The sequence below is a fragment of the Schistocerca serialis genome, chromosome 1 (genome assembly GCF_023864345.2).
Source record: "Schistocerca serialis cubense isolate TAMUIC-IGC-003099 chromosome 1, iqSchSeri2.2, whole genome shotgun sequence".
Lineage (NCBI taxonomy): Eukaryota > Metazoa > Arthropoda > Insecta > Orthoptera > Acrididae > Schistocerca > Schistocerca serialis.
The window spans coordinates 783,933,789-783,953,116 of record NC_064638.1 but is presented as its reverse complement, the minus strand read 5'-3'; the positions used below and the strand labels follow the sequence as shown (position 1 = coordinate 783,953,116).

At 39.4% G+C, this 19,328-nt stretch overlaps 2 protein-coding genes across 2 annotated transcripts in view; one reads left to right on the top strand and one right to left on the bottom strand.

Annotated features, from left to right (window-relative positions):
• Positions 1-19,328, top strand: part of LOC126483527 (NEDD8-activating enzyme E1 regulatory subunit) — a 47,088-nt gene that overhangs the window by 5,946 nt on the left and 21,814 nt on the right. The window lies entirely within an intron of this gene.
• LOC126483603 (vesicle-associated membrane protein-associated protein B) overlaps positions 14,866-19,328 on the bottom strand; it is a 47,657-nt gene continuing 43,194 nt past the window's right edge. The window contains exon 7 of the mRNA XM_050106648.1: positions 14,866-17,256. The gene's annotated coding sequence lies outside the window, so the exon portion shown is untranslated. The remainder of the gene's footprint in view (positions 17,257-19,328) is intronic.

Genomic DNA, 19,328 nt, shown 5'->3' with positions numbered 1-19,328 from the left:
GCAGGGACTCCATAGTTGGCCATCAGCTGTACCAAAATATAACCATTATCTACCTGAAGATGCAACAGTACTGACATGAATGTGCTAGTTGCAAATAAAACACCTTCATACAGCTGTGTGGGCTCTGGAAACATCTAGTCATTCTTGACTTCTTAATAATTATTGTAATTTTATGATAATTTGAATGGTTGTTTAGCGTCTTATTCATGTCTCTGAGCTGTGGTTGTCTTCCCCAGAAAGTTGTTTTAATTGTTAAGACTTTGATGTATTCAACGGTCACAAGTGTTTCTGGCTGTTCCAGTTTCTTCACTATTCAACCAAGTGATATTATTTCTCCCAACCAAGTGATATTATTTCTCCAGACTCTCAGCAGGCATTTTTGCTGTCTACTAATCTTCAGTTGCTTTCTTAGTGCTCGATTGTTGGAGTTGTGGTAATCTGTCTGGGCCTGATAAAAATATGCACACCCAGGCCTTACAACAGCCAGACCCTTCTCTATCAGAAGTGTTATGCATTGCACATGCTTCTGAAATCCACAGGCTGCACAGCAGACATTTTATTCTGGTTTAAGAACCTCTATTATGACTCCTGCAAGAATAGACTTGAGTAATGGGCTTCCACATTGGATCCAGGGTATATACGCCCCAGGATAACAGGGACTACCACAACAATTTTTTTTATCCAGGAAAAATACAGGAATTTATTGGAATTCCAGAAATTTTTCATGGTTTTAGTTTTTTTTTTAATTTTGACTGGTAAGAACTGATACTCTAATGGAGAGTTTTAGTTTAGCCCTCTTCTGCAGAATAATATTGCAAAGTAAAACATAAACAAGAGAGTGGCACCAAAATAAAACTTTGGTGGCAAAGAAAATGCACCATTTATGACAACAGAACACAGTGCATCCACAAGTGTCTGCCGAAAGTATGATGTGTCAAAGGCTTTAGGAGGAAGACTATGCAATACAATTTCCTTTAAACAAGATGAATTATTCTATGTCTGAGAATGTACAATGAATTTCTTCAACCAAGGTGCATTCGAAACTTAACACTTTGAGGACCAACCACTTGGGGCCAGAAGACCATCCAATTATGTCATTATTTAACATTTTTGTGTTTGATATATCTCAAAAGGTAACACACACTTAGAAAGACCAAGCTTCAAGATTAATTTTTCATAATTACGTAAGCTCTTTCATAGATAACAAATAATAAAATAACAATGGCAAAATTATAATTATCCTAAAAAAAGCGTGAGTTGAGAGGTCTGACTGGCTTTTCTGTGGAAAAGTGAAGTGCTCAACGGAACATGTATTCAGCCAGGTAACCCACAAAATGTTTGGCTCGTCAGAAATATTCAGCTGCTGCAATTCAAGCTGTGCTGCCTAACCACACCCTCGGAAAAAAACAGCTATACTTTATGTACATTAATTTAAACCATTAAGTTTCCCTATTTGTGTGTTTGCACTATTTATCAGTGATGTTGCTATTTGCTGACTACATGTGTCCCATGCTCTGAATATCTGCTGTCATTGATCTCCGAGGTCATGTGATATGAACTATTATTGGCTGCCGTAAGTGCATAGCAATCTTGATTTCTGTGCTTCAGAACCTACCATGCTGTAATTGGTGGAATTCATGTTTATACATTCATAATACAAAAATATGCAGTGTACCATAAGCCGTACATCAAAGATCTTTCAAAATGTGTTGTTTTTTGCTGGGTTTTGTTTCTTAAATTGCAAGGAAGTTCTGTGCTGGTGTATAAAACTTTTACCATTCAAAGGATTGATAAGTTTTACAGTTCTGAGGGAAAATACAGGTTGTGATCGAAAAGTAACTGGAACTTTTTAGTTTCGCGGGCTCTATACATGCGATTTTTAAAAAAAAAATTCATATTATTAGTACACATGTTCCTGAAGTATGTTTACCTTTTCAGCTCTTTTGAATTTTTAGGTTATTTTTGACAGTCGAAAAGGTTATAGTTGTTTTCGTGTGCTCAGCAAAGTTTAACTTTTCAAAAAGATGGATCAAGGAATTTGCATTAAATTTTGTTTAAAAATGGAACAAAGTGCAAAACTGCATTCAAAATGTTGACTGTGGCTTTTGGCGAATCTACTATGAGTAAGATTATGAATAGTATAAACATTCCAAACAGGGTCGAGAAGACATTGAAGACAACTGCCCTGGACACACTAGCACATCAATTACTGATGACAGTGGGAAAGAAATAAAGAAAATCGGCATCAGAGAGGTTGCTGATGATGTCGGCATATCCTTTTGCTCATGCCAAGCAATTTTTTCGGATGTTTTGTACATGAAATGTGAAGCAGCAAAGTATGTTCTGAAATTGTTGAATTTTGACCAAAAATGACAATGCATAGACTCTGCTGTGGAATTACAGAATGAGGTTGACAGTGATCTAGAACTAATGAAGAAGTTTATAACACGTGTTGAAACGGATATATGGGTATGATGTTGAAGTAAAGTCCCAACAGAAACTGCTGACGAGCCAAGACCAAAGGAAATTTAACAAGTTTGATCACATGTGAATATTCTTCTCATTGTTTTCTTTGATTACAATGGGACAGTGCATCATGAATTCCTGCCATATGGTCATACAGCCAATAAGGGAATACTACCTGGAAATTATGCACCGTTTGCATAAACCACTCATGGAAATTGCATCATGATAATGCTTCTGCTCACATCTCAATGCTTGTTCATAATTTTTTGCCAAAAACAAAACCATTATACAAAATTGTTAAGGCTTTCATGGCCACTTGTTGACAAACTACCTGTTGGCTTCTGCCTCGTGTTCTTCGGCTGAAGTTTGTCTGATGATTTTTCCTGATATTTCGCCAGCAGGAGTGGTTGGAATTGTCGAAGCTTCACACTCCATTGCTGTTGGTTGACTTGAGCCGAGCTTGCAACTGCAGACCGTGTGTACCTTGCGCGCCAATGTCCAAGGGCTTCTCCATAATCATTTCCGGCGCAGTGAAGCCTCGGACATTGGCACGCCAGGTACATATAGTCTGCAGCGGCGAGCTCGGTTCTGGTCTGCCACTCATGCTGGAGAAAGGTCAGAAAAATCATCGAATGAATGTCAGCCGAGGAACCCGATACAGAAGCCAACAGGCATCTTGTCAAAACCATTATGTTGCCTTGGCCACTGTATTCGCAGGACATGGCCCTCTGTGACTTCTTTCTACTCACAAGGCTGAAAAGAAGCATGAAAGGGTGTCATATTGCCACCATTGATGAGATAAAAACAGAATTGCTGAAGGATCTGAATACCATAGCAAAAAGTGAGTTCCAGAAGCATGGCACAAGTGTATTGCATTTGAGCGAGATTACTTTGAAGGGGACAAAGTTGATGTTGATGAAAAAATAAAGATTCCTCAAGAAAAAGAAAAAATCCTGTTACTTTTTGATCACACCTTGTATATTATCTCTTAATGTGGAAAAACTGTACTTTTAACCAGGCTATAGTGTACTTTCGGCCGGGAAAAAGTGAATTTTGACTCAGGAAAAAGTAAAGTCTGTTTTTAACCAGGAAATGTGGAGAAAATCCGGAATTTTTTTTCTTGTCTGCATATGCACCCTGTGGATCATAATGTGATAAACATGTCTTGCTTGGCAGAAGCATGCTAGCCCCATTTTACACCAACCTCTTGTTGTTTAGAGTTGCTGGTCATGGCAGCTTCAGATGAACCCTAGTTGTCCAGACAGTTTTACGTTGCATTCATGCTGTGAATGTACTCATTACCAAGTAGAAAGTCACCAATATTTTTCTAAAGGGCCTATTGCAGAGAAGTGTCAAAGTGCAGCAGGTATCAGGCAACATGCTTTGTCAATTCAGATAAATAATGTTACAGGCTGGATCATGTAGTAGTACCTAGGAAGATTGTGTAACATAGGATTACAGGAAGATCCAGTGATACACTACTGGCCATTAAAATTACTACACCATGAAGATGATGTGCTACAGACACAAAATTTAACCGACAGGAAGAAGATGCTGTGATATGCAAATGATTAGCTTTTCAGAGCATTCACACAAGGTAGGCGCTTGTGGCGACACCTACAACGTGCTGACATGAGGAAAGTTTCCAACCGACTTCTCATACACAAACAGCAGTTGACCGGCGTTGCCTGGTGAAACATTGTAGTGATGCCTCATGTAAGGAGGAGAAATGCATACCATCACGTTTCCGACTTTTATAAAGGTCGGATTGTAGCCTATCCTGATTACGGTTTATCGCATCACGACATTGCTGCTCGCGTTGGTCGAGATCCAATGACTGTTAGCAGAATATGGAATCGGTGAGTTCAGGAGGGTAATACGAAACACCGTGCTGGATCCCAACGGCCTCGTATCACTAGCAGTCGAGATGATAGGCATCTTATCCGCATAGCTGTAACATATTGTGCAGCCACGTCTCGATCCCTGAGTCAACAGATTGGGGACATTTGCAAGACAACAACCATCTGCACGAACAGTTTGACGACGTTTGCAGCAGCATGGACTATCAGCTCCGAGACCATGGCTGCGGTTACCCTTGACACTGCATTACAAACAGGAGCGCCTGCGATGGTGTACTCAATGATGAACCTGGGTGCACAAATGGCAAAACGTCGTTTTTTCGGATGAATCCAGGTTCCGTTTACAGCATCATGATGGTTCGCATCCGTGTTTGGCGACATCGTGCTGAACGCACATTGGAAGCGTGTATTCGTCATCGCCATACTGGCGTATCACCCGGCGTCTCGGTCACCTCTTGTTCGCATTGACAGCACTTTGAACAGTGGACGTTACATTTCAGATGTGTTACGACCCATCGCTCTAACCTTCATTAGATCCCTGAGAAACCCTACATTTCAGCAGGATAATGCACAACCGTATGTTGCAGGTCCTGTACGGGCCTTTCTGGATACAGAAAATGTTTGACTGCTGCCCTGGCCAGCACATTCTCCAGATCTCTCACCAACTGAAAACATCTGGTCATTGGTGGCCAAGCAACTGGCTCATCACAATACGCCAGTCACTACTCGTGATGAACTGTAGTATCGTGTTGAAGCTGCATGGGCAGCTGTACCTGTACACGCCATCCAAGCTCTGTTTGACTCAGTGCCCAGGCGTATCAAGGCCGTTATTACAGCCAGAGGTGGTTGTTCTGGGTACTGATTTCTCAGGATCTATGCACCCAAATTGCGTGAAAATGTAATCACATGTCAATTCTAGTATAATATATTTGTTCAATGAAAACTCATTTATCATCTGCATTTCTTCTTGGTGTAGCAATTTTAATAGCCAGTAGTGTATTTCTCTTTGATAATGGTGTGTCAGTCTCAATTACAAATCAGTCCACATATTTCAGTATTGATGGTGGACAACGCGCAAGCGGAATTATGAGTGTGTGAAAGATTAGTACTTTCCAAAGGCCATACCTTTTGCCCCTCTCTCAAATTCGGTTGTGCTGCACTTGTTAAAGCCTTTCTCTTCTCCTTCCATTCCCTACTGTGGAAACACTTTTAGACCATCAACCCTACCAGTCAGACTCAGCAAAGACCAATGTCGAATCCTGCTTGACTCAGTTCACTCGTCCATCCAAACACGATCCACCCCCACAACCCCCAAATCATCCCCTGTTAACTTTCCAGAATTTTTTACCTCAAACCTTGCCTTACCATCATTCCCCAAATCACTCAACATGTAAACTAACCTTACATCCTCAGAAAAAACCACCTAAAAACTGATCCCAACTTAATACTCTACCTGCAGACAAAGGCTCCACCATTGTGACGATCCTGTAGCCTCTATTTACATTTACACCATACTCTGTAAAACGTTGTGAAGTGGATGGTAGAGAGTACTTTGCATTGTACCAGATATCAGGATTTCTTTTCATTCCATTCATATGGAGTGTGGGAAGAATGAATGTTTAAATGCCTCTATGCACTCAGTAATTAATCTAATCTTATCTTCACATTCCCCATGGGAACTAAACCTAGAGGGATGTATTATATTTTTACAGTCACCATTTAAGGCTGGTTCTTGAAATTTGTGAGTAGGCTTTCTTGAGACAGTTTGCACCTATCTTTAAGTGTCTGCCAGTTTAATTTCTTCAGCATTTCTGTGAGACACTCCTAAGAACTAGACAATCATATGGCCATTCATGCTCCCTTTACTAAACGTTCAGTATCCCTCGTTAGTCCTATTTGGCATGGGAGTGACAAACTTGAGGAATATGGGTCAAATGAGTGATTTGTAAGCAATCTCCTTTGTTGACTGATTGCATTTCACTAGCATTCTACCAACAAGCTGAAGTCTGCCACCTTCTCCAGCTACAGCCAAGCTTATGTGAGCATTTCATTCAAATCCCTACAGTGTGTTATATCCAGGTATTATTATGAATTGATGGTTTCCAACTGTGACTCATCGACACTGTAGCCATCGGATACTATTTTATGAAGAGCACAGTACGTTTTTGAATATATAATGCAATTTACCAATCTTTGCACCACTTTAAAATCTTACCAAGATCTGACATATATTTGTGCAGCTTTCTTCAGCCAGTACTTCGTTATGGGTAACTGCACCATCCGCTACAAGTCAGTGGTTACTATTAATATTGTTTGCAAGAATATTAATATACATGTATAGCAGAGACCTCAGCACACTGCCCTAGTACACACATCTGTTAATGAGTCTCCATCCGAATTTTCTATGTACTCCCAACAAAAAATACTCAACACAGTCACAAATTGAAAAGTATATGTTTGGAATCCATTCTGGTCGGGGTGGAGGAGATGATTCTCATCTAAAGATATCTCATGACATTTGCTCTCATAATGTGTTCTAAGTCTTAACAACAAATCGATGCAGTGATATTGGACAGTAGTTTTGTGGATCAGTTCTGCTGGCCTTGTTATAGACAGAATCAAATAATGGAAAATCCAGGTTGGAATAATGAAAATATGGCCCCAACTGCCAGAGTTGGCAGTAGAGTGCATGTGAATGAATAGTATGTGAAACTTCCTGGCAGATTAAAACTGTGTGCCCGACCGAGACTCGAACTCGGGACCTTTGCCTTTCGCGGGCAAGTGCTCTACCAACTGAGCTACCGAAGCACGACTCACGCCCGGTACCCACGGCTTAGCCACGGAGACATGGCTTAGCCACAGCCTGGGGCAAAGGTCCCGAGTTCGAGTCTCGGTCGGGCACACAGTTTTAATCTGCCAGGAAGTTTCATATCAGCGCACACTCCGCTGCAGAGTGAAAATCTCATTCTGGAAACATCCCCCAGGCTGTGGCTAAGCCATGTCTCCGCTATATCCTTTCTTTCAGGAGTGCTAGTTCTGCATGGTTCGCAGGAGAACTTCTGTAAAGTTTGGAAGGTAGGAGACGAGATACTGGCAGAAGTAAAGCTGTGGGTACAGGGCGTGAGCCGTGCTTCGGTAGCTCAGTTGGTAGAGCACTTGCCCGCGAAAGGCAAAGGTCCCGAGTTCGAGTCTCGGTCGGGCACACAGTTTTAATCTGCCAGGAAGTTTCATATCAGCGCACACTCCGCTGCAGAGTGAAAATCTCATTCTGGAAACATCCCCCAGGCTGTGGCTAAGCCATGTCTCCGCTATATCCTTTCTTTCAGGAGTGCTAGTTCTGCTTGGTTCGCAGGAGAACTTCTGTAAAGTTTGGAAGGTAGGAGACGAGATACTGGCAGAAGTAAAGCTGTGGGTACCGGGCGTGAGTCGTGCTTCGGTATCTCAGTTGGTAGAGCACTTGCCCGCGAAAGGCAAAGGTCCCGAGTTCGAGTCTCGGTCGGGCGCACAGTTTTAATCTGCCAGGAAGTTTCATATCAGCGCACACTCCGCTGCAGAGTGAAAATCTCATTCTGGAATCATTCTGAATAGTATGTGTTTTTCTTTTTTCTGACGAAGACTGTGGCCGAAAGCTTATGCGTAAGTGTCCTTTAATTGTGCCTGTCTGCAACTTAACATGCCATATTTACGGTAAGTAGCAATCGATCTCTTCCCACATCATTAATATTGTGAAAAGGATAGATTGCTACTCACCGTACTGTGGAGATTTTGAGCCGCAGACAGGCACAACAAAAAAACTGCGCGCGCGGGCGCGCGCGCACACACACACACACACACACACACACACACACACACACATACAAAAACAACACTGACTCTGGCTGCCAAGGCCAGGCCTGTCCTATAGACTGGTGTGAGCTGTGCTTGCTTCCGATTGCTGGACACATCTTTTGTGCGAGGGTTGTACAGTATAGTTTAGAGGGCTGGCTTGACTGCAAATTAATATAGAATGTGCAGGGTTTCATCAGGCCCTGGAACTTCGTTCAGTTTTAGCGATTTCAAATGTTTCTCAACACCACAAGCGCTAGCATCTAAATCACTGATTTTGCAGTGGTATGAGTATTAAACTGGGGCAATACCCTTGGATTTTCATTTGCAAAGGAACAGAATTTACCATTTCTGCTTTTGCTTTGCTGCTACCTCTGCCCCCACCCCACCCTCCTATTTCAGTTCCTGTCCTGACCATGAGTGTCTGGACATTAATTTCAGTACCACTAACAGCCTTAACATATGACCAAAATTTCTCTTGTTTTTGTGTGAGATACTTATAGAATATTCAGCTGTTGTAGTTGTTGAAGGTTTCACACCTTGTGCTCTTGACATCTAAATTCACTTTCAGCATCTCCCTATCTCTAGCCTTTTGCTTTGTTTTATACCTATTATCAGTAGTCTCAGTTTCTTTAAGTGTACCATAGAGTGTTCCTACCATCACAAACTGTTGTACAAAGTACATAACTATCAAGTCCATTGTCAAATATTCTTGTAAACCTGAACCACAATTCTTCTAGATGCTACTTTCCAGAGCTAAATGTTTTGAGCTCCTTATTGAAATAGGGAAATAGGACATTACTAGCTCTTTATCTGGTTTGCAGAAAATACAAACCCTTCTGTGAGTTTTATTTGATCCATGTTGTTGTTGTTGTTGTTGTTGTGGTCTCAGTCCTGAGACTGGTTTTATGCTACTCTATCCCGTGCAAGCTGCTTCATCTCCCAGTACGTACTGCAGCCTGCGTCCTTCTGAATCTGCTTAGTGTATTCATCTCTTGGTCTCCCTCTACGATTTTTACCCTCCATGCTACCCTCCAATACTAAATTGGTGATCCCTTGATGCCTCAGAACGTGTCCTACCAACCGATCCCTTCTTGTAGTCAAGTTGTGCCACAAACTCCTCTTCTCCCCAATTCTATTCAATACCTCCTCATTAGTTATGTGAGCTACCCATCTAATCTTCAGCATTCTTCCGTAGCACCACATTTCGAAAGCTTCTATTCTCTTCTTGTCCAAACTATTTATCGTCCGTGTTTCACTTCCATACATGGCTACTCTCCATACAAATACTTTCAGAAACCACTTCCTGACACTTAAATCTATATTTGATGCTAACAAATTTCTCTTCCTCAGAAAAACTTTCCTTGCCATTGCCAGTCTACATTTTATATCCTCTCTACTTCAACCATAATCGGTTATTTTGCTCCCCAAATAGCAAAACTCCAATACTTCTTTAAGTGTCTCATTTCCTAATCTAATTCCCTCAGCATCACCCGAGTTAACTCGACTACATTCCATTATCCGCATTTTGCTTTTGTTGATGTTCATCTTATATCCTCCTTTCAAGACACTGTCCATTCCGTTCAACTGCTCTTCCAAGTTCTGTGCTGTCTCTGACAGAATTACAATGTCGTCGGTGAACCTTAAAGTTTTTATTTCTTTTCCATGGATTTTAATACCTACTCCAAATTTTTCTTTTGTTTCCTTTACTGCTTGCTCAATATACAGATTGAATAACATCGGGGAGAGGCTACAACTCTGTCTCACTCCCTTCCCAACCACTGCTTCCCTTTCATGTCCCTCGACTCTTATAACTGCCATCTGGTTTCTGTACAAATTGTAAATAGCCTTTCGCTCCCTGTATTTTACCCCTGCCACCTTCAGAATTTGAAAGAGAGTATTCCAGTCAGCATTGTCAAAAGCTTTCTGTAAGTCTACAAATGCTAGAAACGTAGGTTTGCCTTTTCTTAATCTACAACTGCCTCATGGTTACTGATAACATTTTCTTTGTGGACAACCTCAAAAAGCCCAGGTTTGTTTCTTGTTATTAGACCCAATATTTTTCCTTCGTGAATGGGCTTATGAACAATCCATTCTAAATAATTTCAGAGAACTCATGTAGTAAGGTTTCACAGGATGTAAATTTTCTAGTTACAATGGGAGATGAGCCTGGTGGTCAATAGAAAGGTCAGATTGAGTTTATACCCACCAATGATACTGAGCCTTGCACCCACAATCTTGCATGTGGTTTTAATTTCTGCGTTGGTGGATTTACATTTCTTATCAACTGCCACAAATACACCATCTCCATTTGTTAGCTTATACTTTTAATATACACTTACATTTTCCCCAAATATTTCCCTGCCATCAATGTTAGCTTTTAGCCCATTTTGTGTACGTAGTATAAAGTGAGCACAGCTTTTAGGAATACTTCTAACACTGCCACTTTGTTGCTAATACTTTGGCAGTTAATCACTTAAGATTTTAATATTCTCACCCATAGGGTGCATTTCTTTGGATCTCGAATGGATACTTCTGGGTACCCTATCTGGACTTGATGGTACCCTATCTATCACTGTCTGGACTGGATGGAGAGTTGCCTAATCTAAAAAACTCGTTGTTTGCATCCCACACAGTTAGCTATCTGGTAACAGTCTCTGATGTGTTGTGCACACCTTTCCATTTAGGGGAACCCTACAGTTCTCAGCCTTATGGCACAAGCCCAAAAGTAACAGCCTACCTTCTCACAGAATCTTCATACAAGGCTATCTTCTCAACTGTCTCTGCCAGTGGCTTGAGTAATCCAAATGTGATCCCAGAGCCCAGACGACAGGCATCATTTGTTCCAGTGTGTGCTACAATGCGCAGTTGGATGACTTGTTCCCCCGGTAGCTGCCAAAATAGCTTCTTTGACATGTCGAAAGAGACCCCAAGAATACACACTGAGTATAATTGGTGTTCCTTTTTGTCCCTTGCTGCCATTTCACTTAAGAGGCATCATTGTCAGCCGCGTGTTTGAAATGCCAGTAATTAATTAGAGTCCTCCTGTTTTGCATTTGTCATGTTTTGATACTGGTCACAGCAGGTTTGCTGACAGCTGATGAGAGACTCACTGGCTCAGTTTTGATTCCAATGAAAGACAACACATGCCTCGAACTTGTTGGTTGTGGGATTAGTATAATACCATGAATCTTCTGTGTTCCCTGTCTTCGCCGCACAGTGCACCTAACTCTACTACTGACATGCCACTCTATCAGGTAGATGAGTAGTGATAGATCCTCCACTTTGTGTAATGGAGGCAGAATCCGCAGCAGAGGATAGTATCTTTAGGTACCTCTGGTACACGACTCTCAGTAACTCTCCCAACACACTGATTCACAGCAACTTCCAATCAGTTGAATGTATTGTAGAAATGACATATAACACATGAAGCTGGTGTATGATCAGTTTTAGTCAGAGATTTGTTATACAACATTATGGGTACAGGACAGTTTTCATGCAGAAAGGATGTTTGAAAATATTGTATACTGTGTGTGTGTGTGTGTGTGTGTGTGTGTGTGTGTGTGTGTGTGTGTGTGTGTGTGTGTGTGGGGAGGGGGGGGGGGAGAGATGATTTGCGTATGCTTATTTTAACTGAAGACATTGAGATGTCTTGAAAACTACACATTGGATCAAAAACCAGTTATAATTCCATTTGTTTGTCTCAGAGGGAGAGAGTAGGAGACATCCATCAATACTGCACTCGATCCACCACCCCACCCCAAGCGTGGGTGACGGGGGGTAGCGAAGTTTGAAGTCTTCAGTTGGAACACCCCCCCCCCACCCCCCAGTTGTTTTTGCATATTACAATTCTATGGTAAAATCTACATACTTTTTGTCTGAAGCATTTTCTTCGTTTTGCCATAGATGGCGCTAGAATCAGAGGAACAGAACTGTGTACACAGTTGTAATTTACAGCATGCCACTCAATGTTCCTTGAACATCCAACGGCATGTGGGACCCCACCTCCATGCTGCGAGGGTAGAACTAGCCAGTATTTCGAAACTTCTAATTGAAAACTCCATTCACAATATTGTATTCCTATGACATATTGAACACAGGACTACTCGATACACTTCTGTGGCCATGGGTAGAGGTGAACACTACTCTACTTTTCCAGTTACAGTCAGTGTTCAGATGTTGTACTGCCAATTTCAATACACTAGTGATCCACTTTTCAAAAGACTGCACACAGGAAAAAAGCATGTCTGTGGGAATATCAGCAGAGACAGTTCTTATGTGGTCGACCATGTCTTTCTGGCCTTTCGGCACTTGCCATTACACCTTATCTTTTTAGTATACCCACAGAACGAAATCCAGCAACCTAGCAGATCAATTAAGAGGGCCACTTCTGCCGATCCACAGACCAGTATAAACACAGTCTAATACCTTCTATGCTTCAATTGAGTAATGTGCTGGGCAACCATCGTGGTGAAACCGCATACCCTGCAGTAGTACCAGTAGTTCCTGTTCCAAAAACATTCAGTATTTGCATCCATTCAACATGCTGTTGATAAAATACAGACCAATAAATTTGTTCCCCATGATGCTGCACCATATGTTAACCGACTAAGGATGTTGATGGTCAACTTGCTGTAACCAGTGTGGGGATTGTCTACACTCCAGTAGTGCATGTTATGCTGGTTAACCCTACCATGGTTTGTGATTGTAGTCTCATCAGAAAATAGTACCTCAGCAAAGAATGTGGGGGTCGCTTGTATTTGTTGCTGTGCCCATTCGTAAAACTTATTGAAATCGATGGCATGAAGTTCTTGATACAGTGACACGTGGTATGGATGATACTTATGATGGTGCAGTGTTGTGACAATACTACCTAGGGACACACCAGAATGGTGGTGTAACTGCTGGGTGCTTCTCTGTGGGTCATGGTGCACTGCCACTATTTCATTAGCTTCTCCTGTAATACATTTGCTCTGTTTACTTTTGCTGGTCAGACATAAATGAATGAGAGCAAGCTTTCTCTGGAAAATGCTCAGCATACAAGGCAGCAACAGCCTCAACATTTCTCATACATCCTCTGTAAATCAGGATCACTTCAATTTTTTCTTCTATGCTTGCTACATTCATCATCCATTTGCATCCCTGTTCTCCAAATGATAGATAAGTGTGCAGGCAATAAGATAGATAAGTGTGCAGGCAATAAACGCTGCACAAATATTGTAATGTTTAGAGCCACTATCTGTTCTACGTCTGCACAATACGTGAACTTCAATCACAGTGTACTGCCAGTTATGATTTGTTGTACTTTGCTACACAGCCACAATGGCACATCGAGTAGTCCCCTGTTTGATATATCAGAGGAATAGGGCTTCCAATTAAAAGTTATGAAATACTGGCCTGTCTTCCCCTCATAGCATGCAGATGGAGTCCCACATGCCATTGCATATTCAAGGGCCATTGAGTAGCAAGTTTTAAATAATGATTGTGTATCCATTTCTACTCCTCCAGTTACAGCACCATTTGTGCTGAAGCACAGAAAATACTTCAGAAAAAACATATGTAAATCTTGCCATAGAATCATAAAGTGCAATAAAAACTAGGGGTTCCAATTGAAGGTTTCAAAATTGTCCTTCCCACCTGCCCGCCCACCAGCTGCGCTTGAGATGGGGTAGCAGATCAAGTGTGGTATCATTGGATGTGCCTCTCTGAGACAAACAAATTGGAATTATGACCTTTTTGGATCCGATGTACAGTTTTGAGGTATTTCAATGTCTTCAGTTAAAAAAAGTTGACGCGTGGAGTGTTAATCACACAGTTATCCAAAGAATATAGAAAACCAAACAGCTAAAAGTTGCCTTTATGACTACTATAATCTTCGTAATAACAATCATGAAAATTCTCAATATATTTTATGCTTTTTAGTTCAAGTTGTTCATTTAAAATGAAGTTTGGGTCTGTAGTATAATGAAAAAAAAAAAAAAAAAAAAAAGAAAAGAAAAATCTCTTTCTTCCATAGGGTCCATATATCTACCTTTCTCTGCTTTGTGTTGAATATCAACACTGTTTCCAGTTGTGTCTATTACACTTTTTCATCCCTTCAGTACGTAGCAAATGTTGATGAGTTGCTTTTATCGGTGTTACAATGTTCTTTATATCACATAAATACCTTTTTACCAATTTATCCAGTGTATAGTGTACTGCAAACATGGCACTGTATTTTATTTATGTCTGATTTGATTTGTCGTTTTGGATTATCAGGAAAGGTTTATGTCCTGTATTGGATTGAATTGTATTACCATTCTAAAAACCAGTTTTTATTCCTGCTTTATGAGATACATAGCTAAAGTTGTCAGTTATGTGTCCAGTGTCCTATATGGTAAGACTGACTATTTTGGTTCCTGTTTTTCCTTATCATTTATTAAGGTGATTTTTCCCACTTACCTTATAAATCTTATTATTCTTTTCTCTATAGATTTTATTAACTATTTCAAGATTGTATCCATTTGCTATGGCTATAAATAAACAAATTAATTACCAATAGTTAGAAAGAGTATAATTGATAGGTGTTTGCTAGTAAAAAAAAAATAAATAAATAAATTAATGGCTCACAGTACTACAGTAATTAAGCTGACAAAGGAAGTTCAAATATCGTGTATCTGTCTGATTACACAGAAAAAAACATTAAATATTTTCCAAGGTAATAATACAATAAAGGTGCCAAAGAAAATTTAATAACTTGCTTAAAAGGCACATAAAAACTGTCATATAAAACAATAATTTATCACCAACCCACTTTTAATAATTCATATTTTTAAAAATACCAATAAGGTGATTAACAGGATTAAAAACACTTAGATTCCATAATAGAGTAATTTCTTTTATATACAAATGTCCATCAAGACAAAATATTTGATATTCTAAAGAACAAAATGTAACCCGTCAGAAATTGTTGAATTTTTAGCCAGGCAGGAATCGTTGAACTTGCTGAACTTTTACAACAGTTCTAATTTTACGACTACTTCAGTTTTAATGGTAAAACCTTCAAGTGAAATATAGGCTTAGCCAAGGGCTGTAATGTGGTTGGAATATTACCTAACATTTTTCTCGAACATATAGAAAATAAACTTTTCAAGCAGCAACCAGTGCTAGCTGGCAGCATAATGTATTGTACATGTTATGTAGATGACACTATTATTTTGTTCAGTGAAACAAATGAAATGGCATCCACTCCTCATTAGAAATTTATTGAACTTCACAGAAATATACAATTCACTATTAAATATGAAAAAAGAAGGGCATAAACTTTTTAGATGTCACTATCCACAATGAAAATGAAACTTGTACATTTAACAGTTTCTGAAAACCAACCATATCTGGTGGGTTAATCCACATTACCTCATATTATCCCATGACACATAAGAAAGTATTTTTTCATGCCATGGGAGACAGAATAATCTGCTTACCACTATATGATAAGAACATTGAAATACAGATAAATACATTGACACACACAGCCCTATAAAAAGATACAATCTTTCATTAGTTAATAAAATCTGTGGAGATAAGGTAAGTAGGAGAAACAACCTTAATAAATGAAGAGGAAAAACATAAACCAAGATATGCAATCTTATCATATTTTGGACAAATATCTGACAAAATTATCTACATATTTAAAAAAAAAAAAACTGTAACAAAAATTGGTTTTTGGGCTGGCAGTACAATGCCATCCATGTAGGATATAAAGCTGACCCAATACTCCACTACCACCAGTTGAGCTTAAATGAAATACAATGCAATGATTGCAATAAATTTTACTTGGGCAGACTGGTGAAAAAAAGCAACAACAACTTGATATAAAGAACATTGTTACACCAACAAAAGCAACAGATCAATACTTGTGACACATTTAAGGGATGGAAAGAATTTAGCAGACGAGCTGCCGCTCTACACAAAGCAGAGAGGGAGATGGATCTCATGTGAGAGGGGATTTCACCCCCACCCCCCCAAAAAAAGATGTTTCAGCAGATAGTTAATGACATATCTACTAAAGCAATATTAAGGATTACCATTGTCCCTGTACACAGTTGTCACCTTGTACATCCTTCTTTCTAGCCTGATCTTCCTCATTTCCCAATTTTCTTAGCTGGTGCAGTGTCATTAAATTTCATTTGCCCAGAACTCACTATACCAGAAAACCTGTATCTTTGTACACCTATAAATTATTTTTATACCTGCCACTATCATTATTGTTGGTATTCTTATTGTTGCTATAAGCACTATTAGTGACATCAGCTGCTGTAGTACAAGTACTGCCAGTAGTAGTTTATTAGTTCATAGTCAGTATTATTTACTCTCATTGCCACTTGAGACAATCAAATCATTTGGACTATAATATATAGTGAAATTTTTTGTGATATTTTTTTGCAGAGATAATACTAGTCGTAATGACAAATCTTAGCCATTATATTTTGTATATTCTTTGGATAAGTGTGTAATTGACACTCTATGCATCTAATTTTGCAAGACAGAAAATATAATTTATAAATATTATATTTTGACATTTGTTTTATGATGTAACATTCACTATTAACAAGACTTTGTAGGTTATTGCTTGTATTTTACAATAGTTTTCATACATCCTTTTTTCATGAAAATTGTCGTGTAACCATAATGTTGTACAGATACTGGAAAATGGTCACCGACTGAAACCGTTAATGCCGTTAAAATTAAATTATACAGCAGCTTCACGTGTTACAAAATGTCACTTCTACAATTTATCAATTTTTTTTACTTTAACATAGTATAAAATACTTTAGGTACAAACTTAAAACGAACGAAGACTGCCCTGAAGAAGGCTGTTATAATACGATCGAAATGTTGGTTTCAAGTTTATGATTAAAGTATTTTGTACAATGACATGGTACAACACTCAAGTATTTTGTACAATGACATGGTACAACACTCAGAAGAATTTTAGTCATCATGCCACCAGCCGCGGAAGCCTACAGTTACACGTGGACCTTAGGAACATCATCTGACTCATCCCACATTCAAAATCAACTTTAGTGATGGTGCTGCTCTGTGGATGGTGCAGCGTTTTGCAGAACTGTAAACAAATAAGATTAAAATAAGCCCGCTGATTCTCTGTTATTCTCTTTATCTGTTAAGCTATTATTGTTACTGTTTCCCTTTAAGAACTGCAGGCAAAATGAGATTTCTTTTAAGGGAACGGACAAAACTGGCATAAAAGTTACTAATTTCCTGAAACTTTTTATGAGGTTATTGTCACTAAAAAACTCGAAAATAGCATTTATTTATGCTAAATGCAGATAATACAGATGCCTGTCGAAAGGGAAGACTAAATGTAACACAAAATGTCAGTTATTATATATGCTACAGTAACTAAATCACAGACTAATAATTTTAGAACTCTTAAATGTCAGTAAACTTGTATTTAAAAGCTAATCAATCCAGATTGCAAATGGTGTTTATTTTAATGGTATGGTAACCGGTTCCTGTCATACTTAAACCACCTTCAGACCAGTAACATCTTTGAAATTAATAAAGTAGGCCAGGAATCACCTTAAATAACATTAGAGAAGCAACCTAGTTACAAAATAAATAAAAATAGGTTTTATGTATGCCCATGTGGAGTCGATGCTCGGAAGTGTTGTAAGTGCAACAGGCACTTTCACCAGCTGCTGCCTAGCACAGGGATACTAGTGTGTTATAAAGAGAGAACTCAGTCCATTGATCCGTGTGTGCGATCTGAACTGATTGTTTTTTGTTAAATCACAAACCTCAATTTACTATGAAGTAGGGTGTGCACAACATCCGTAAATTTCAAAAATATACATTTATTCACATTGATATATACTGAATTTGGAGTGAAAGATCTCTGAACAGTAACTGTAAACGCAAACACTGATCAGTATGATCAATTACCATAAACTCGCTAATACACCGGCTGTATTTCAAAGATTTTTAGAACAGGCTATTAAAGATGTCCCCTACTATGTAGTCTAGATGGCATTTTGATAACAGGACATACTAACAAAGATCATTTCTGTTAAGTACCTGAGCTACAGTTTCAGTAAAGAGAACTTGCAGTCCATATAAACAATACCTAAACCACAAAATACCAGTCAGTAAAAGATCTCCCTGTTTTTAGCAAGGATAACTATTGTGCCCAGTCCACCCCATGCGCGACTTCTATCGCCTACTCATTGAATTGGTTATGCCAATATGGGAATTCCATTTATTTGGTTTGACCATTTTCAGAAGGCATTTGAAACCTTGAAATCAAACCTTCATCCTGCACTCTGTGTAATTACATACAAGCCTCATTTATTATTCTGTCTGTGGATGCGTCATTGCGTTGGCATTGGGACCGTCCTCATAATCTTGCCAACAACAACATTATTGCATTGAAGTCCAAAACATTAAATCAGGCCCAGAACTATTAATCTCAAATTGGAAAGGAGGTGTTGGCTATTATTTTCAGTGTGCATACATGTCACGTCTTAATGGCTAGAAGTTCCATTTAATTAAGAATCGTAACCATTATTATTACTGTTTGGGGCCAAGGCTCAGCTTCCAGACTGCACTGCCCATTTTCTGAATTGATCAGTCTAATATTTATCAAACTATCAGTATTCAATAAAATACACTACCCTCCATCCACTCAACATTCAAATGTGGACACCTTGTTTTGACTTCTCATGGGCCCAGACCCATTTTTCGACAGGCAGGAAACAGTCTGTTTTCAGATGAACATCCGAATAGAGCAGTTCTCGGAACATTTCCAGTCAATTCTAGAGATGTTCCAGCAGCATCTAGGTGTGATACACTTCTTCAGCATATCCACATAGGATGGTTGATCAGGTTGTCGGTGGCAACAGTACCACCAAGCCTACACTGCATCTTCGTCCCATAACATCAATTTCAAATGCATCAATGCATCCTGCTACTAACACAAACAGATAACTGCTGGGGTGGTGGTGCCACCATCCCAGCAGAAATGGGTTTTGCAGCTACTCCACCATTCCCACTGTGGGACCAACTGAATGTCTACTGGTCGCTCTTGGATGATGATGTCACATGAGCAGTCAGTCACTGTGCAGCCTGCACATCTGTTTATTGTGGTGGACTTATTTTCATTATGTTGTCAGGTTGCAG